This window comes from Ranitomeya variabilis, chromosome 6 (genome assembly GCF_051348905.1).
Source record: "Ranitomeya variabilis isolate aRanVar5 chromosome 6, aRanVar5.hap1, whole genome shotgun sequence".
Classification (NCBI taxonomy): domain Eukaryota; kingdom Metazoa; phylum Chordata; class Amphibia; order Anura; family Dendrobatidae; genus Ranitomeya; species Ranitomeya variabilis.
This window is the reverse complement of record NC_135237.1, coordinates 523,314,358-523,336,746: the sequence shown is the minus strand read 5'-3', so window position 1 is coordinate 523,336,746 and position 22,389 is coordinate 523,314,358. Positions and strand designations below refer to the sequence as shown.

The following is a 22,389-nucleotide window of genomic DNA, read 5'->3' as shown; positions in this document are numbered from 1 at the left end:
CTGCCTCAAAGTTCGATGCACTGTGCGTTCAGAGATGCTCTTAGGCCTACCTTGGTTGTAACGGGTGGCGATTTGAGTCACTGTTGCCTTTCTATCAGCTCGAACCAGTCTGCCCATTCTCCTCTGACCTCTGGCATCAACAAGGCATTTCCGCCCACAGAACTGCCGCTCACTGGATTTTTTTTCTTTTTCGGACCATTCTCTGTAAACCCTAGAGATGGTTGTGCGTGAAAATCCCAGTAGATCAGCAGTTTCTGAAATACTCAGACCAGCCCTTCTGGCACCAACAACCATGCCACGTTCAAAGGCACTCAAATCACCTTTCTTCCCCATACTGATGCTCGGTTTGAACTGCAGGAGATTGTCTTGACCATGTCTACATGCCTAAATGCACTGAGTTGCCGCCATGTGATTGGCTGATTAGAAATTAAGTGTTAACAAGAAGTTGGACAGGTGTACCTAATAAAGTGGCCAGTGAGTGTATATGCCATAAATGTATGTTATAGAATTTTAAGGAGATAAAGCCCTGCTGTCTTGCATATATTAAAGGGAACCTGTCACCCCCCCCCCCAGGCGTTTGTAACTAAAAGAGCCACTTTGTGCAGCACTGATGCTGCATTCTGACAAGGTGGCTCTTTTAGTTCGGGTCCCTGGCACTGCTGAAAGAATCGTTTATCAAATTTGTCCCTTATACCTCGAAATCGCCAGGCAGGCAGGTCTTTCCCCCCTAATCCAGACGCCTCCCAGCTGTCACTCCTGGCTTCTGCACGCCGGGCGCCGCCTCCTCTTCCTTCATTAATTTTCCCGGCGCCTGAGCTGTTTTTTTTTTTTTTTTTTTTCGGGCATGCGCAGATGCGCTGCCCTTCGAATTTAGAGCAGGTGCGAGGAATGCTAATAAAGGAAGAGGAGGCGGCGCCTGGCGTGCAGAGGCCATGAGTGACGCTGGGAGGCGTCTTTATTAAGGGGAAAGACCTGCCTCACTGGCGATTTCGAGGTATGAGTGACAAATTTCAAAAACGATTCTTTCAGCAGTGCCAGGGACCCGAACTAGAAGATCCACCTTGTCAGAAAGCAGCATCAGTGCTGCACAATGTGGCTCTTTTAGTTACAAGCGCCTGGGGGGGTGACAGGTTCTCTTTAATAATAGTACCAGTTCCATGACTTGTCTATATAATTTATTCAGAATCTGGATTATAAGTAATTTTGGTGGTTTCCTGGGCTTTTGTGTTCTTGATGCGACTGTCGCTAAACAAGTTAGAGTAACCCTGACTACTATAAAAAGGTGGACTATGAATCCTGTCATCCCTTCCACCAAAAAAAGAAGACGTTGAGGCAAGATGTTGAAGGTTATTTTGTGTGACTATTTCTGTTATAAAGAAGTATTTTTCCCTATGGCCGATCTGTGTCAGGTTCCTGTAGGGTTAACTGCAAGGCCGTCCCCAGGGAGTGTAGGAGGGCAGCCCTATACGGGAACCAGTGGGAAGGCTATAGAGCTATAGGAAACAATTAGTGTTGAGTAGGCTGTGTTAGAGAGGCGGTGATAAGAGGACAGTTCATCATTTGGGGAACTACAAGGCTCCACATGGAAGGAAGCTAGTTACAGAAGCAGCAGGATGTCAAAGGCAATTGGGTATCCTGTAGAAAGTAAATGTTTGCAGTCCGGAAATGTTCGGTCCAGCAGAAAAAGGGGACCTTAGGAAAAGGTGTCGCCCTGCTGAGAGTACAAAACAGGGAGCATTGTCTCAACGAGAGGCCTCTGGGACTGACCTAGCTAATGACTCCATGGACTAGGGTCATAGCAATACACATGGACCCGTATGACCCTACCCCCTAAGAAAGCGCAAGCTATTCCAACTTTTCCCTATGCCCCCTGCGATATCTGTTGCCAGAAGCAAAATACAAATGGTAACTCTTGGGAATGGAGCCGGTGTATTGTGTGGAAGATGGAAAAGGAGAATGTATAAACTGTCATTCCCTGTTGACCACCAGTTTGGTCGTATATAAAATGGACATTGTTTTTAAGGACTGGTCTGTCTTATTGATTGTAAAGGTAACTGCATCTGGGACGGCTATGGAAGCAGCAGATCCAGGTACAATGTCACACACACGGGCGCACACACCCACCAGCAAAACAAAATTTCCTGTAGCTGGCTGCGACGTGGAGAGGGCAGCCCACTCGCATGAATACCACTGGAGGGCCAGTTTACACTGTCGTGAGGTTGTCATGTTGATGTACTTCAAGTCTCTTTGGAATCCAATTTTTGATAATTTGCTTATATTTCAACTCCCAATGGAATATATAGTATTATAGTTGCTATAAAAATTGTTCAGCCCCATAGCAAAATGTACATACTTTTTGCAATAAACTGATCATCAAAAAAACAAGTTATATACCTCAATGCAACTAATGTAAAACAAGTGATTTTTTTTTTTTTCTCCAAATTCAACAAAAAATGCCATGAAGGAATACTGCAGTCTCATAATTTTTTCAATCGATTCATGATCAGCTTTAGTACTAGATAAAGTCCCTTTAGCTGTTTCAACCTTCTGCAAACATGTTTCATTTCTGGCAGTGCACCTAATCAATCTTATCCATTCCTCATGGACAATGGCTTCCAGTTTGCTGCTAATCTTCAGAAACTGCCTTCTTCAGATCACACCAGACATTTTCTACGGGTTTCAAGACAGGTAACTGATGGGTACTCGAATCTTCTGAGACTGTTTAAAAAAAAAAAAAATCCTGGAAGATCTTGACGTATGCTTGAAATCACTATAATGAACGTTCCAATAATTCGAAAGCGCCAACTTCCTCACAGAAGACGTGGTGTTTCCAGCTAGGATTTCCTGATTTCTCTTGGCCCTTCACACGCTACTGGTTTCCAGTTCTGGAAGAAGTAAAGAAGCTCCAGAGCATCACCGAGCCAATGCCATACTTTGCTGAAGGCCTCACTAAAACACTGCCATGCATTGCAGTATACATGCACGCAGGAAGAAGTCTGTCCCTTCAGGGCAATGGCTGCAATGAAGCCTCTGAGAACCCACCAGTATGACTAATCTCCTGTGCGACTCTGTCCTTTGCAGGTTTTAAAGTATGTTTTTCTCAAAAATACTGCAGCGTTTCAGAGTCAAACATACGTGGCTGAAATCATGCAGCCAGTGTCTGCAACATATGCTGCTCATGGATCAGGCATATGTATCAGCTGTTGGGTTACTTTTTAAGGCAGGTTTCAAATAACTCAATAAGATATGAAAGAAGATGATGATAATTTCTCTCTCGAAGCAAAATGACTGTCTCAAAAGTTTTCTCAAATATTCATTCCATATCTTCGTATACAGATATAGTTGCAGTATTGACTTTGTAATCGCACAATCACGTTCCTGGGCTTAGTCTCCCATCAGCAGACTTGTCTTTATCACCAGATCCATTTTCTGTGCTTGCTGGCCAAACCACTGCAGATTTCTTTTATTCCTTTTCACCTGTTTTTTGTCCAAGTGTTCTCATCACGTTGTTGCTTAGAATTCTGGGATAAATTAAGGTACCATATATTTTAAATTGGAAAAACCCAAACCTAGCTTAACATGTATTTTATGCCTTTAACGTAATGACCAGAAAATGTGTATGGGGTTTAGGGATTTAAAGTGCGATTGAGATTATAAATATAATATATTATAATCTAGATCACGAACCATGACTGTTTTTAGTGGAAAGCACTAAATTGTGCAAACAGAACCCCAAACCAGAAAAGATACCAACTCCATAATAAGAATGAAATAAGGAGAAGCAAGGAGTATATAGCTAAAAAGATACTTTAATAAGTAAATAATAAATATAGACCATAAAAACAGTAAAGTGCCCAAGGATAATGCTAAAGGATCACCAACAGTGATGAGCGAATATACTCGTTACTCGAGATTTCCTGAGCATGCTCGGGTGCCCTCAGAGTATTTTTAGTGCTCGGAGATTTAGTTTTCTTCGCCGCAGCTGAATGATTTACATCTGTTAGCCAGCATAAGTACATGTGGGGGTTGCCTGGTTGCTAGGGAATCCCCACATGTAATCAAGCTGGCTAAGAGATGTAAATCATTCAGCTGAGGTGAGGAAAACTAAATCTTCGAGCACTAAAAATACTCGCAGGGCACCCGAGCATGCTCAGGAAATTTCGAGTAACGAGTATGTTCGCTCATCACTAATCATCAATGCTGTGCACCCGCCATCAATAAACAGAGAGCGCTTATTTAATAAGATCAATAGTAGCAGTAATTGTAACACAATAATCCAAGAGTAGTATAAATAGATATAGATAAATAGCGCTTACCAGTATATAAGTTGGAGGGTTAGCAGTATCGGACAGGACCCAAAGAAACCCCAAAGTACGTTTTGCTTTTTGTATAGATGCTTTCTCAAGGGGATGTTATGCATGTATGTATGTGTGTGTATATTTGCGTTAATGCATTTTTTGTGCGTCCAAAATCAAGCAAAAAAAGGACGCATGCGTCACAAAACGCTGCGTTGTGCATGCGTTCACATTTGCGTTGTGCGTTGCGTCGCCGACGCTGCGGCGCACAACGCAAATGTGAACGTAGCCTAAGTGATACTTACAATCAAAAGTCAGACTGACGTTATCACCCCCCAGTGTTGTGTTTAAGGGGGTTTTATAACAGCAATACTATATTTTGCTAAGACATATTTTTCGCCTCTACTTATCAAACCAATTTTTTGTATTAACAATCTACATATATAAATACCTGTCTGTGTTTATCATGTCCGTAAATACGTTAAATTTGACCAGCTTGCTTTTTCGGAAATTGCCTGCACCCCGACCACCAATGTGTGAAAATTTTGCACGAGTCAAGGATCCTCAGTTGTGCAAAGGGTGATGGAAGTATCCTGCCTCGCTGATTAAATGGCAAGCCATGATGAGCTGAAATAAATGCTGGTTTGACCCCTCTCTGCCAACCGACGTACTATTTCGTCCATGTGACCTGTGACTTAATTCCCATGGATGGAATAGTACGTCATAGGCGATCAGCCGCACTCATAGGGTGAGCACAGCCGATCGCTGCTGGGTGTCAGCTGAGTCTCACAGGGGACACCCGGCACTAAGTGCCGGGAGCAGTCATGGACCACTCCCGGCACTTTAACCCCTGGAGTTCTGCGATCAAATAGATCGCAGCATTCCGGTGGCAAAGAGAAGCATTGCCCAAGGAGGGGGCTCCTTGCGTGCTTCCCTCAGAACAATGCGATGCCTGCAGACCCCCGGATCCAAGATGGCCGCGGGGTCTTTCCGGGTCCTGCAGGGAGATGGCTTCTCAGTGCCTGCTGAGAGCAGGCACCAGTAAGCCTTTTTCACTGCCTGTCAGCTGATCTGACACAGTGCTGTGCAAAGTGTCAAATATGCAATCTGACTTTATGCAGTGATGTCCCACCCTGGGACAATGTAAAAAAAAAAAAACTCTGTAAAAATATATCTTTTAAAAATTCCTAAATACAGGAAAAATATTGTTCCAATAAATACATTTCTTTATGTAAATAAAAAACAATAAAAGTACACATTTAGTATCACTGCGTCCGTAATGGCCCGACCTATAAAACTGTCCCACTAACTAACCCCTTCAGTGAACACCGTAAAGAATAAAAAAATAAAAAACGATGCAAAACAACAATGCTTTATCATCATACCACCAAACAAAAAGTGGAATAACACGCAACAAAAAATACGGATATAAATAATCATGGTACCGTTGAAAACGTCATTTTGTCCTACAAAAAATTAGCTGCCATACAGCATCAGGGAAAAATTTTAAAAAGTTATAGCCCTTATAATAAAGCGATGCAAAAATAATTTTTTTTATATAAAATAATTTTTATTGTATAAAAGCGCCAAAACATAAAAAAGATATAAATGAGGTATCACTGTAATCATACTGACCCGAAAAATAAAACTGCTTTATCAATTTTACCACACGTGGAACGGTATAAACGCCCCCCCAAAACAAATTCATGAATTGCTGTTTTTGTTCATTCTGCCTCCCAAAAATCATAATAAAAAGCCATCAAAAAATGGAATGTGCCAAAAAAATGGTACTAATCGAGATCTCACATGACTCTGTGGGCCAAAATATGGAAAAATTATAGCTCTCAAAATGTGGTGATGCAATAACTATTTTTTGCAATAAAAAGCGTCTTAGCATGTGAAAGCTGCCAAACATAAAAACCTGCTATAAATAGTAAATCAAACCCCCCTTTATCACCCACTTAGTTAGGGAAAAATAATAAAATTAAAAAAAGTATTTCTTTCCATTTTCCCGTTAGGGTTGGGGCTAATGTTAGGGTTTGTGCTAAAGTTAGAGTTTGGGTGTGTTGGGGTTAGGGTTTCAGTTAGAATTGTGGGGGTTTTCCACTGTTTAGGCACATCAGGGGCTCTCCAAATGCGACATGCCATCCGATGTCAATTCCAGCCAATTCTGCATTGAAAAAGTCAAACGTGCACCTTCCCTTCCGAGCTTTGCTGTGCTCCCAAACAGAGATTTACCCCCACATATGGGGTATCGGTGTAATGGACAACAATTTTTGTTACCCTTGGGAAAATAACAAATTGGTGGTGAAATGATCATTCTTGTGAAAAAAAAAAAAAAAAAAAAAAAGGATTTTTTATTTTTACGGCTCTACGTTATAAACTTTGGTGAAGCACTTAGAGGATCAAAGTGCTCACTATACATCTATATAAGTTCCTTAGGGGGTCTAGTTTCCAAAATGGGGTCACTTTTGGGGGTTTCTACTGTTTAGGAATATCATTGGCTCGCCAAACACGACATGGCGTCCGATCTCAATTCCAGCCAATATTAGTTTGAAAGTCAAATGACGCTCCTTCCCTTCCGAGCTCTGCCATGTGCCAAAACAGTGGTTAACCCCCACATATGGGGTATCAGTGTACTCAGGACAAATTGGACCTCAAAGGTTGTTGTTTAATTTGTCCTGTTACCCTTGGCAAAATAAAAGAAATTGGATCTGAAGTATATTTTTTGTGAAAAAAAGTTAATGTTCATTTTTTTTTTTTTTAGCACTCCAAAAATTCCTATGAAGCACCTGAAGGATTGTTAAACTTCCTGAATGTGGTTTTAAGCACCTTGAGGGGTGTATTTTTTAGAATGGTGTCACTTTGGGGTGTTTTCTATCATATACAAGTAGACCTCTCAAAATTACTTCAAATGTGATATGGTCCCCAAAAAAAAAAAAGTGTTGTAAAAATGAGAAATCGCTGGTTAACTTTTAACCCTTATAACTTCCTAACAAAAAAAAAAATGTTGTTCCAAAATTGTGCTGATGTAAAGTAGACATGTGGGAAATGTTACTTATTAAGTATTTGGTGTAACATCTCTGTGATTTAAGGGCATAAAAATTCAAAGTTGGAAAATATGTGAAAAAAAGTGAAAATTTTTAAAATTTCACAAATAAGCGCAAGTCACATCAAATAAATTTTACCACTGACGTAAAGTAAAATATGTGACAAAAAATCGTTGTCAGAATCACAGGGATCCATAGAAGCATTCCAGAGTTATTACCTCATAATGGGACAGTGGTCAGAATTGTAAAAATTGGCCTGGTAATTAACATGCAAACCACCCTTGGGGGTTAAGGGGTTACTGTCAAGGCATTTCGGGATCACTCCGACTCCACCTTCAGGACAACCACAAATCATGTCCGAAAAGCATTTACATTAAACCAGCATTTCTTCATATCAACTCCGCTTTTCTTCTTCAAAAAGCCTAGGTGCCAGAATACATTTAGGAGATGACCAAGGTGTTGGGGGATAGATATAAGTGGTAGTGATTTTACTGCAGGATCAGACTACACAACATTTGTTTAAAACCTACAAGAGAAAAAAAGTAAGCAAAAACCCTGATATAACTAAGTAAAAAAGCAAATGTGCATTTAAATAAGAGGTTTTAGTAATACTGTTTTTTGGTCAAAAAATAGCACAAAAGCCATCCCACCTCGTCAAGGTAACTCTGATTGGGACAGTCCTACACTGTCTAATATTAAAACCTTACCATGTGTCAATGTTGACCTCCGTGTGAATAAGGGCAGACAAAAGGACTGGGCCCAACCAGTGAAACACCAGACTGTAGAAGATATATATATAGATAGATATATATAGATATATATATATATATATCTCAGAAACAGGGAGGCCACACCCTGCCTTGCACAGAATGCAACAATACAGAGAAAAAGAAAACACTAAAATTGAGCTTAACTTGAGTTGGTACACATGCAGAGGTTAAATGCATGTTCACATTGGCCACAAAACATTAAAACCTACAAGAGAAAAAAAGTAAGCAAAAACCCTGATATAACTAAGTAAAAAAGCAAAAGTGCATTTAAATAAGAGGTTTTAGTAATACTGTTTTTTGATCAAATAGCACAAAAGCCATCCCACCTCGTCAAGGTAACTCTGATCGGGACAGTCCTACACTGTCTAATATTAAAACCTTTGAAAAACATTTGTTTGTAGTCTGTTACCATGGAGACCATAGCTTCTATAGTAGGTGTAATAAGGCATCTAATTATAAAAATTCTTTCATTTTTTTTTTTTATATTTTATGCCTTGGATTAAAAATTGGATTAGTGTTTGCAAATTTGTGCATGTTTTTTAAGTTGGCACTTTGATATTGAGGAATAACTTTTAATTTGGTTCCACACAATTTTATCTCTATGTACACCATGTGTACATTAACTTGTGATTCGCATAATGGTAAAAATAATATACTGTGTAGAGCCAAACGCTAAATGGCAAAGATCAAGGAACGGTATTGGTATGCTTATTTGTACACTGCATTGGAGAGCGCACCATGACAAGACATTGTGCTGGGCACTATCTGACACACATGATTACCTTAGCTGTATAGATATTGTAGTCATATGTAATTTCCATACTAGTAAAATGTATTAAAAATATAGTCAAAGTAATGGGTATCTATAGGGGTTGTAGCAGCGGCAATTGTGACCTGACCCCCAAAGCCTAGAGGGCAAACAGCCCTTGTTCAAGTCGCTGTCCCTGCCATCAAGCCTCATCTCCACATCTGATTATGCATCGGGATGTCCACTTGTTGGCTTGACTTTGGTTGCCATAAGTGGGAATGAAGTGGACCAAAAAAACACTAATGTCCATAGGCTGTAGTGGGGTGAGTGAGTTTAGTGAGGTGTGTGGGGCAGAAGCCCAAGCTGCGCTGCCATACTAGAGCCCATGAATCTGTAGCTGTGCCTCTGGGTCAAAGTAGCACATTTTTACCAGATGAGAACCCCTAGAATTTGGACAAGTTCTACCTTGTTTTAAAACCTTGACAATGCCACCATCAACCATGTTGCATGTGTCAATGATCAGCAATAATTTTTACACTGGTGTAAACCCTTCCTTCGTTCCCTAATTTGAAAGCCTGTCCTCGGCAATTATTCTCACACTAGATTAAAATACTTGAAGAGATTTTGTTTTCATGTATGACAAGATCAAAAGATCAAAAGCATGCGTTTTCTGTCCAGTAACATTTTGATAATTCCTCTTTCTACTGCAATGTCTAAGTTGCTCATTTTATTTAATTTTTGTACAAGATTATGTTTGACACATATATAATTAATTGAATGAAACTTTCTGGCCAGCCTATGGACTTCCCATAAGATTAGAAGATAAAGTACTTGCCAGCGGCAGGTACCGTCAAGAAGCCAGGGCAGCCCTCACAGCTAGGTCATCGATGGGGTGGTTGCTTGGCAAAGACGTTACAAAAGCATTCTTCTAAAAAATAAAAAAAACATTATTTATCAGGATGGTCGACGCTGCTGTATTTTGAGTAGAAGCTCTTGTTCTGTTATACTGAAATAGTGATTTCCATTTAATATCTATGCTCTGCCCAAATTCTGTACCAATATAGGGGCAGGATACTTTTGTGGGCCATGTGGTAGGAAGAAGCTCCAATCTCTTCTTTCTTGTTGTGACACTGTTGTAGTGTTGTAACCACCGCTACAAATTTCACTTTCTAGAATTTAGAAACTTATAAAGTTATGCACCAGAGACGTAACTTGATGCTTCTGGGCCCCAATGCAAAATCTGTAATGGGTCATCCACTTTTCATGTGCCGTTTAGAATACTATAGAGGTAGGCACCTCCAACACCATAATAGAAAATGAGACTGTAGGTCTTGCTGCGGAGTAAATTTATTTTGATCTGACAAGAAGTCAAAAACAGTAGTCCAACGTTTCGACTGAGTGCTGTCTTTGTCGAGGACATCTGTAGGCAAAATCTAGTAGAGCAATAAAATAAATCCTTAGATCTTTCATGTCAAGGATGACCTCTGTGAATCGGGAAATGTGGCATGTATGGTATTAGCACGTTATTGCTCTACTAGGTTTTGCCTATTTGCACCCGCAATAGATGTTGCTCCCTGTCGAAACGTTGGACTACATCTGTTTTTGACTCCTTGCCGGAACAAAATAAATTTACACTGCAGCAAGACCTACAGTCTCATTTTCTTTTGTGGTGCGGAGGTTCCTACCTCAATAAGTCAGAACCATGAGCCCCTTCCTTAAGCACAACATTCTTTTAAAAGAACAGTGTGCCGCTCTTTTTCCTTCCCATTTATAATATTGGCATTTAAGGATTAGCCAATTTATTCAAGAGGAATTGAATTCTCCTTGTATTTTTCTAAAATTAATAATCTCCAGAATGCTGATTTTATTTATTTTTTTTGTAATTTGCTCAGCCTGAATTTGGCATGTATACCACTATAATAATGGTTTTGAACACTTATGAGACCTGACAAGTTAATTTTAAAGCAGTATTTTATCTCTGACTTTTATGGCCATACCTGCAGGACACCCATCCCTATAGCCAAGAATAGCGGAAGCCATTTTTTTTTTCACTTGGTTGGGAGTTAATAGGACTAATGAGGTGCTATGAGAGGTGATAGATGTTTTGTAATGTAAAATAAAGAATTTGCAAAATAAAAAAAGCTTTTGTTTCCACTTTACAACCACTGTCACATCCTCCGTCCAATTCAACTGAAAAAAAAAAATTGGTGCAAGGTCCTTTTTTTTTTTTTTTTTCTTTTTTTTTTTCTTTTTGTTTAGTATGCATTACTACAGAAAACCATTCGTATTTCCACTCTAATATTTACTTTTGAAATATTACCCAATATGTCACGGTGAAATCCTTACCTTGAAATAAAAGATTAAAACCAGACTTCACTAATTCGATCATGGTCATTTTTCCTTTGTGTCAGTCAGTTTACAAATTGTGCCAATCCTTCTTCTTCACATTGCATCCTTCATGACATTGTTCATTCATAGCCAGACGGTGTGACTTGTGGACATAGCAAGGGTTATTAATGAAATGCATATTTAGATACATTCTTTGTACATATCATAATGTGGAAATTATGGATACTGCTGACAGATTTTATAAATTTGTTGTAATGCCTTCAGCATGAGTCCATCGAAGACTTCTTACTTGAAATGTTGTGCATTAGGAAGCTACACATCATGATACAGTATAAATATTTCCTCCTATTTACATATGTTAACCTAAATGTTACCATTTGTATTAAAAACATGCCGTCAAACTGGTCAATCTAAGCGCAAAACGAGCTATGACCAGAGTGAAAAATGCCTTCATAATCCACAAGTAGAAAGCCAGTCTGACTTTAATCCGCAATTAATTGGTAATTTGCCAATCAATTTACAATGAGTGTTGTATAATTTGCTGCTCTGGCTTGATTTAAGCAAAGAGGATAAAGTCCTTGTTCAGTGTGTTATTTTGTAAAACTTTTCAAAATTGGACTAAAAATAAAAAAGTAAGGTGCATTAGAAGTGTTTCCCTTATGTTTGTCTTTCCTTTAAACCCACCCTTCTGGCATTGGGGAAAAAGAAACAAAACCTTCTCCAAATTTTTGGTATGAATCTTGTCTGAACCAATTTTGTCCAATGTCCAATCAGTTGTGATTTGTTTTTCTTTTTTTTTGTTTTGCCCCAATGTCTTTCAAGTTTAGTGCCCTGATAAATGAGTTGATTTACAAAGCTACATGAGCCAAAATTCGAGCTTAATTTGTGCCATTAAACTGTCTTAGAGGTTCATCATGTGTGTTTTAGCCTCCTATTTCAACTTGCAGAAAAAGGTGTATGATTAATCAGAGGAGGTGTGTTTATTTTTTTTTTTTGTTTGTTTTTGTTTTTTTAAAGTTGTGACCCACACCTCAATCCTTTTTGTGCTGAAATTGTGCTAAAATTTAAAGACTCTCCAAAGAGCGAAAGTAATCCAGCTAATGGTATAATTATGGATTGGACAGTCTCTAAAGAGGTGTCACATGTATCAAATTGCATGAATCACTGTGCTAACTTTGGCCCCTTTAACCCCTTCACGACTAGAGATAAGCGAAAATGTTCGGAAAATGTTCTTAAATTCTTAAATTCAGCACAAATGTATCACATTTGTAGTCGGCTTCACAAGCATTTTTACTCAGTTGATAAAATTCAGTCACAGTTCGGTAAATCTTTGTGTCTCCTGATGCTTTTTTATGACTGCCTAGGATAATGGTGCTGTTTGAGTGGGGGGGATGTGTTTGAGGGTAGGGGGTGTGTATAAGTCAGAAGCGCTGCAGAGTAATATTTTTTCTTTAATAACTTAATGTGTACATTCTGGCAGCCAATTAGAGAGTTCTCACACTCCTTACCCTGAGAGTCAGAGAGGTTGATGATGAGGTTGCAGATTCCACTTTGTGTTAACCCAGAGATGTGCAGCTGAGTCGCTCAGCAGAGGTTACATTGCAGCTTCGCACACAGACCCAAAGCAATGCATCCATGACAAGCACAGCATCCTCAGCCACAACTCTGGCTGTGGCCGGCATCGGTTGCAAGTGTGCAGTTGGCAGGAGCTGCAAGGGTTGCCTAGCCTGGGCCTTTTTTGAATCTGCAAAGAATGACCAACTTGCGTTGTCTGCCAAATTTGCAAAAACAAACCTCTAGAGTCAAATTTTACAATTTTTGGCAACTACGTGCATGAAACAACACTTGCACGATTAACATCACTTAGTCTGGGAATCTCACTGCCCTAAATGATGATTTATTGGGTCTCTCAAACCACTGACTGTCCAATCAACCACATTTGCTGCTGATTCCTCCGCCGTCATGGTGCAAAGTGTTCTCACACAGGTCTCCGGCCCCAGAAACTCCACTTGTTTACCCTCTGCAGTCAGGGCGAGTGAGAGCCCATCAGCTGTTATGGAAGTGGAGATGCCTGCTGTTTGTCACCTAGCACAATACTTCTTTCTCAATTCACCATAACATCTATGCTTGCACCTTGCTCACAAACCAGCAGTTTGTCCTGTTCACCCTACTCCACCCTCTCTCAGAACAGCAGCCAGCCTTCTGTCTCACAATTGTGGTCACATAAAAGAATGTGTTCTCCTACCTATGCCAAAGCTAAGAGCTTGAACTCCACCATCTCCAATCTGTTGGCCATGGAAATGCTGCCTTTCTGCCCTGTGAATACAGACTGTTTTAGAAAGTTGATATTTGTTGCAGTCCCCCAGTACAAGTAATGGCTTACTTCTTGAAGAAAGCTGTGCCTGTGCAGCACCAGCATGCTACAGACAACATCCCCCATTCCTTGAAAAAATTCTTTGTCTACCAGGGTGCATTTCACCATTGACACCTGGACTAGCAAACCTGGGCAGGGGCATTACATCTCGCTGACTGGGCACTGGGTGACTCTGGTGGCTGTGGGGGCCAGTCGGTCAAGGGGCTGCTCCACAAGTCTTTAAATCCCCAAGGCTTGTTGGAAAAACCTCTGTATCTATTGAACAGTTCCTCCACTGCTTCTGGCTCCTCTAGGGCCTCCACCAGTGTTGTCATACCCTCCCTTAGTAAGACACATGTTCCAACAGTTCAGAGCTAATCCCTACCCACCTTTGTACTGCACAGCTATGGCTCACCATAATCAGGCAGTCTTCAAAATGAACATGTCTTAGAGATTGAAGTAACACAGCTTAAGAGGTGTGGACAGCCATCCAGACTCAGTTAGAGCAATGGCTGTCTTCACTGAACCTGGATCCAGGGAAGGCCATGTGCGATACCGGTGCAAACCTGGTGGCAGCACTATGCTGGTGCAACCACACACATGCCTTACATGGCTCAGGTCCACAACCTGGTGGTACAGCAATTTCTCCACCACTATTCTGGCCTGGATGCGCTGCTGCAGAAAGCATAGTTGCTGTGGCCTCACGTCTGATGATTGCAACCCACAGGTCATCGATTTGCATCGCTATAGAGGTCTTTCAGCCTATCGGGTAACCGTTTTATTTGTGATGTTCCGACAAGGTGGAATTCCACTCTACACATATCGCATTCACTGTGGCAACAGCAATGAGCCCTGGTGCATTATTTTGTTTTTCATAGCCTGGGCCAACACAGTACAGACGTGGTGCAAATCACGCTTGCGGAGTGGGCACAGATGAAGGACCTCTATGCACAGTTTTTAAATAGCTACTAAGATGGTTAGTTCTGACAATGCAGTCATCCCCACACTTTGAGTAGACTGCATGGAGAGGTAGTGGTTCCAGAGGAGAATGTGGAAGAGATAATATCTCAAATTTCTGGCCTGTCTTTGCACAGGTGGGTGCTATGAGAGGGTGGATTACAGCGATGAAGGGAGGCTCGTGGTACCAGACAAACTTTTAGTGAAGGTGGACGAGCTGATGGATGCGCAACAGTCAGGAGATTAAGAATATAACGATCCCCTCTGTTCGTGGTTGCCAGGAGGGATGGAGGAAGTAAGCTTGACTGTTACACATATACCCAAAAAACAATTGTGGAATTGCACTTTTTTGCAATTTCAACACACTAGGAATTTTAGTTTCTGCAGTTCAGTCCATCACATGAAAAATATCATTCAAAAATACAACTTGTACCGCAAAAAAAAGCACTCATATGGCTATGGGGATGGAAAAATAAGTTATGGCTCCTGGAATAAGGAGGAAAAAACGAAAGCGCAAAGAACCCGGAAAATCGCAAAGTCATGAAGGAGTTAAAGCTGCGTGGTCAAGCTGTGACTGCTGACTTATCAATTTGGACCACACACTCCCTTTAAGAAAGTGCAATCAGCCCTAAATCCCCATTCGCATCAATTTATATATCTAACTGGAATAGTAGTGGCTATATGTACAAATATTTGTGAACATTAGTGTGGATGGTGATCTAAATCTGTATGTTGCTGAAAGATAACCGGCCTATAATTAAAGCACTCCTTGCTCGGAGTGGAAAAAGATAATATTTTTATGAATTTAATTGTGTTCCTCTTACCCCGTATTTGAACATTATAAAGGTCTCTGCAATTGCTAAAGCTCTAATATTCTCAAATGGGTCTTCTGATGGCCACAGGCAGCGACTAGTTTTGCAGCTCTGCCCCATTCAAGTGCCTGGGCCCGAGCTGTAATACCATGTGAAGCCTATAGACTGACTCTTTAATGACATCTCAGACAATCCCTTTAAGATTCATGACCCTCAATTGATTTCAGAGCAAGATGGCCCCACTAAAACTGGCACCTACCAATGACTCCTCCTTTATTACTTGGCCCATCAAGGTTCTGAAGAGGTCCACCATTGTCTTCTGACATACTTAACCTTTTGTAGTCTGGAGGTGCCCTATAAAAGTGCAGTAGAATTTAGTTTGAGTCTTAAGTATTAAGAAGAGTTGACTGCTCATTTTGTAAGTTGGTTCTCGAAATCTTATCTCATCCTTTTTTTTTTTTTTCTTTTTTTGTGGTTAATTTCTGTAGAGCTGTTTCTGTAAAACCTTTTTATGTTTCAAGGTGAAAAATCCATACACTTCAATATGTGAAAAATCTTCCTGTAGGGCCAGTCCCCACCGAATGCTCGACATTGTTGGAAAAGTCTTATTTAAAGAATTTGGCAAAGGTCCACAGACTGCAGGGGGCCTACACATTTATATTGAGTATAAAATATCATGTTACATTAGTAAAGAAGAACAGATGTGCTATTCTTAGAAATATCTATAGAAAAACTTAAGGTCACTGCCAGGTTAGGAAAAGAGAAAATGATCCCTGAGAAGTATTGCACAATAGAGATGGTAGCTTGTGTCTCGTTTTCGGATGACACAATCCTTTTCTGCCCTCCAGGAAAAAAAAATATCCAACTTGATGTTACGTTTTCTAACCGGTAAAAGTTTTTGTGTTGTAGTTAAGTTTTATGGATGTATTCTTTTTAAGATTCTAAGCTCAGCTACCCGATTGTAATTTAGCAATTATAGTACTGCTGTATGTAGCCTTATTGACCTGAAGTTAAATACATACAGTATGTACCCCTAAAATGACCACCTGACACTCAGAACAGGGATGGAACAATTGAAAATTTTTAGTTTCAGTAGTCAGGCCAAATCTGGGTTCTGAGTAATACGTATTTGAGATGGTTTCCAAACTGGTGTTTTAAATGTCTATATAACGGAAAATAGATTTGTATTTGTAAAACAAACTTGACTGCAACCTGAACGGTAATATTAAAGGAGTTGACCACTACTGTTATTAAATATTAGTTACGTCCAACGGTGGCGCATGAGGATTTGTGGACCCACTGTGCTACATAGCTTGGCCTACCTAGGAAAGGGTATAGCTAAGTAACTACCTGGTGTTCACTGGAGCTCTTGATGGTGGAGACAGACTGGGCTGCAGGTAGCCACCATTTACCACTCCTGGGCAGAGCCCCATGCTGCAGCTGCTGACCCCAGGGTTCGGGTACACTGACACTGATGTGTCTGAGCTAAGTCCTAATTCAGTCTATGGTACTGGAACAAGGGCTGGCCACACACAGATTGGGGAATAAAGTTCAGGCCCTGTCTGCTTCTGGACCAGGGGAAGAGATTCAGGTCCTGGCTACTTCGGGACCAGGGGAAGAGGTTCAGGTCCTGGCTGCTTTGGGACCAGGGGAAGAGTTTCAGGTCCTGGCTGTTTTGGGACCAGGGGAAGAGGTTCAGGTCCTGGCTGCTTTGGGACCAGGGGAAGAGGTTCAGGTCCTGGCTGCTTCGGGACCAGGGGAAGAGGTTCAGACCCTGGCTCCTTCGGGACTAGGGGATGAGTTTTAGGTCCCTAGCTGCACCAGGATCAGGGAAACTTACTAGACACCTCGACACAGCCGGAGGACTAAATACCCCTATAGATGGAAATGGGAATTCTATCTTGCCTCAGAGCAGAACCCCAAAGGATAGGCAGCCCCCCACAAATATTGACTGTGAGTATTAGAGGAAAGACACGCAGGCAGAAAACAGGATTTAGCAAAAGAGGCCACTCTAGCTAAATAGAAAAGGATAGGACAGACTACTAAGAGGTCAGTATTAAAACCCTAAAAATATCCACAGCAGATAATACAAAAATTCCACCATCTAACTACAGACATGGAATGTATCTCTGCATCTCCTGAGAATCTAACTTGACTGAAAAAGTCCAAACACAGTCTAAGCTGGACAAGAAAAAACAATGAATAGTACTGAACTGTAAAGCACACAGCATGTGTGCTGCAGAAACAAAACCCAGACACTTATCTTTGCAGATTTGGCAGCAGGGCAGGAGGAACCAGACAGAGATGTAAAACCTCCAAGAACAATGGACAACTGGCAAGGGCTAATGAATCCTGCACAACTAAATACCCAGTCAGAGCTGCAATCAGCAGGAACACCTGCTCAGGATTGCAACCCAGGGACAGTTGTATTACAACCAACAACCACCGGAGGGAACCAAAGAGCAGAATTCACAACATGTAAAGGCTGCAGCCGGTCGGTGGCTATTCATTATCTAAGCTGAAAAAGGATTGCTTATTCTGGGTTAGATGGAATTCTTCAGAATAAGCAGTCATGTGATTTTATGATTTATGAGGAATTACAATTTTTTATGGCCTATAGATGGATATCTATGGTATCTATTTATATACAGGCCATGAAGAGTATAATTTCTTTTATAATTACATGACCTCTTACTCTGAAAAGTTACTTGATAGTGCATTTACAACTACTTTTTTTCATATATATATAAAGACTATGCAAGGCATTAATATGAAAAATGAAGATGTATTCCCAGATCTCGCTGCATTCATTTGTAAAGTGTTTGTGAAGCCTTGAGATTTTTCTGTATTTTTGTGAAAATTTGACCTAAAACTAAGATACATCCGATTTTCACAGAAGTCCTGAAGGTAAATAATTAACAAAACTAGTCACTAAGAGAAGAGTTTGTCATTTTTAGCTGAGGAAATGTATCTGATGTTTCAGGTCTTATTGGCAAAAGTATGCTAACATTTTAAGATTAACAGATAATTTAAAGATGAAATTAAACTTTGGTGCTTTCAATCAAGGGGTTAACAATTGGGTTTGAGTGGTCAGCCTCTTTTATTTAAACTATATGGATCTATGAAATCCTGTTCTTCACAACACATGGAAGTATATCATGGCACAAACAAGAGATATCTGAGGACCTCAGAAGGAAGGTTATTGATGCTCATAAGGCTGGTAAAGGTTACAAAACAATTTTTAAATTTACTTCAGTAATCCACAGACAAACAGGCTATGTACAAATGGAGGAAATTCAAGACCTTTATTACAATCCCCAGGAGGACCAACAAAAATAATTCCTGGAGTAAGGAGTATAATCTGTGAGGTTAAAAAGGTCTCTCTCACAATAGCTAATGTTCATTGGCTCATAAACCACAATGGTGTGCATTGCAAGAAGAAAGCCACTGCTCCTTTAAAACTAAATTCCTTCTCATCTGCAGTTTGCTTAACTTTACCTGGTCAAGCCAGAAGGCCATTTTGGTTGAAATGAGAAGCGTTCTGTTTGAAGAGCTAAAAACCCTGTGTTACAGCACAAGTCATATCGCCTGTGAAATGTGGAGGTGGTCACATCCTGGTTTTGCCTTCTTTCTGCATTCAGACTGGATGACATGACATAATTGATGCCACAAAATACCAAATTATACCAGCAAATTCAAATGTTAGGACATCTGTCCATGATCTGGATTTGACGGGAACTTATGTTGACAAGACAGCAACCCAAAGTCTAAGTCATTCTACCAAAAAAAAAGGTTAAAGATTAAGACCAAAGTTAAAGTTTTGGCACGGCCCAGTCAAGTCCTGACCTTAATCCTATAGAAACATTGTGGAAGGACCTGAAATGAGCAGTTCATGGGAGAAGATGAACAAAATAAGAGTTCTAAGCTGGGTTGGACATGCAAACTGTCTCTTCAGAGTCAAATCAGAATCTCAATTTGCAGATAGTGTTTGGGGTTATTGCCCCTTGTCAGTACAAAGTCTGAGATCTGATTTGGCCAGGTAAGAGGCTCTGGACTGAGGTCTAAGAGGTAACGTTTCTCCTTGTGACCCTGGCATGCCAATGTATGTGGCTTATTTGCCATGCAATGCTCCTCTGAGAAAGGAAGAGGACTATAACTCTATAATGCAACCTGTTGGAAGCAGCGATCATACAGGTCGCTATCAACCCTTTAAGGTGCTTTGCAATATGACTTTAGATAAATGGCAAATCTAAAACTCAGTTTGCACACACTCTGCTTCAGAGTATTACCCCTCATCAGTGCAAAGGCTGAGATCTGATTTGGCTAGGTGAGCAGTTCTAGAGTGAGGTCTAAGTAGTAATGTACCCTGAAACAATGTCTGCAAATTGATGCTTTGAAGTGGATTAAAATGATTGCAGTGGGACTAGACATTGCATTTGGTCTTCTCCTGCCTGGGTGTGTTATCCGCACCCCCGACTACCTTTTAGTCTATGACAAGTCATTGCTTTTTCAGTGACCCGCCTCCACTGACTGAAATTTCATGCAGATAGCACATTGGTATAAAATTTCCGTAGCTTATTAAAGAAAGCCAAAACAGATTTCTTCAAAAAAGGAATAATTTTAATCAATCTTCATAGCACTATTCTAGCTATGTCTTTAGTTAGACTCCAAAATCCTACTGACAAGTCCTTTTTAAATGGAGTAGCCCAATTGGTGGTGCTCCACCGATCTTGGAATAGTTTTTCTTTTGCTTAACTTATATGTCCAGTTGTTCTAAAACTATACCTCTCAAAGGAAAAAATGTTTTCCCTTCAACCAACTGGGCATATGCCACAGAACTTCTGTGAGCATTTGCATTTTTTACTCCACTCTGACATTCTGACACTGGCCAATCAAAACATGGGTGGCGCTCCTAGAAGTTCTGTGGTGTACGCCCAGGTGGTTGAAGGGAAAATTTGCTTTTTGCATCATTGCAGATTAAAAATCCAAAATCCTGCAGACAGGTCCTCTTTAAACTGCAGTCCGTTCACTTAGTATAGCTAATGTCTTGTACAATCAAAATACTGTAGGTTGAAGGTCAATTCGTAGCGGGATCAGAAAGTGTAAAATGATCAATATTACATGAGGAGTGATGACTAAATCCATAACTGTTATATCAAAATGGAAAACTATCTCTTTTGTTATAGTCTTGATGTCAGAAAGATTTATATTGCTTATTGATGTCTGGATTTACTATAAATGGTGATCAGTCATTAATGTCCAGCAATTTCCAGCAATGTGACTCATCCACTGTCATAAGGATCTGGAGGTTAGGTCATGGTCTTAATACATTAGAGGAAAGCTACAGTATATCAGATTTTTTTTTTTTTTTAAACTGTTTAATCCTCTGCTCTTTAAAGAGGACCCGTCGGCTCTTTTGTCATGTTTAGTAAATTGTATTACCAATTCTTGAATATCTTTGCTAACGTCAAGTCCTGAGCAATGAAAGTGACATTCTTCTGCCGCTTCCTCCTGCTACTGGCATTTCGGTCTGGTTCAATCCAACAGGACCAGTACATGGTGGTAAGGCTAAGCCATGTCTGTCTTTCATTTGTTGAGGGATGGACACGTAATGAATACTCTTTTTTAGGAGTAAGGCAGAGGGTCTCTTTTAATGACTTGTCTCAAGGATTGTTCATCAATATCATAGTCCTGGACAACCCCTCTTAATGTAACCCTATGGACATGATTAGTGTCTGGCATTAGGAGCTTTCCGTGGAGACCATAAACATGATCTAAATGTTTTTTTTTTGTTTTTTTTTCATACTTTTGCTTATTTTGATTATTATGAAATCTAGTAAAAGGGGAATGTCTTCTGCTGGTTTTTATGGCAAACCCAAACCCACGTATCCTTTTACATGTCTAGTTGGCGGTGCTGAATTTTGTCACGAGAAAGTTGGTACACTTGTACTAGTTATGACTTTTCAGAAACTGGTGTCTCTTATGGAGCTATTGTTCTTTACATGTCGCTGTTATTTTGGTTAGTGTGCATTACTACCACTGGCTATATAATAGCATTTTATTTGCATTTAGTTTTCATTTCTATGTCGACCTATACGTTTTTTTTTCGGCGCGGATAAATAACCCCATTGTTAGGTACTGCTGTTTGTTGTTCTTAACATGTTCTGACTGCTCGGTTCAGAGAGGTTAATTTGTCAACATTATGTTCTTTCAGTGTAGTATTGCAGATGTTTTTCTTACATGATCCTTTGACAGGCTTCTGTGCTATTAGAAACACAAGACTGGTCATTCTCAAGGATCCCCGGAGACTGCTCTCTGCTGGATGTCATTTAGACAGGAACATATCCTGTAGCAAGTCTGTGGAAGTTACAGTGTAATGTGACCAATGGTCTATGGTGTGTCAAATGGACTAAGGGCTCGGATTGAGAAGTTCAAGAAAAGGTCGTAACCTTGTGGGACCTTTTGGCTTTTGAGATGTCAGACATGTGGCAAAATGATCTTGGTCTTTCAGTGTCATAACATTCGCTCTGTCCTCAATGGTAACCGATAGCATTGGAAATGTTTGACCTTGCAAGCTTATTAGCAGCAATAATCTCTTGTTCTAATTGATACTGTTACATTTTTCTACACAAACACAGACACTCCAATTAGTAGAGACAGCTCAATGGTTGCATCTCTGAGGTGGCTCCAGTGTTTCCTGCTCATCATCATCACACATGAGATTTACAATGGGTTGTAAACGATTGAGTCAAACAAGAGGGAATCTGAAACTTGTCATGCAGGAGGCATATGAAGCTGTCCATTCACAGAACGGTCAGCTGAAAATTTCATGATTATTTATATAGCGCCAACATATTCTGCAGCACTTTACACTTCAGAGGGGACCTGTACAAACAATATAGACATTAGCGTAACGCATAATTCAACACATCGCAAGAGGAGTGAGGGCCATGCTCTCAAGCTTACAATCTGAGGAAATGGGGGAGACACGAAAAGGTAAATGGTAAAAAGTGCTTGTATTAAATGGTTTACACATCGATATAGTAAATGAGGTA

General features: G+C 40.3%; 1 protein-coding gene across 2 annotated transcripts in view; it reads left to right on the top strand.

Annotated features, from left to right (window-relative positions):
- The window catches only part of RSPO2 (R-spondin 2), a 176,227-nt gene that overhangs the window by 132,376 nt on the left and 21,462 nt on the right, over positions 1–22,389 (top strand). The gene's annotated exons all lie outside the window — the stretch shown is intronic.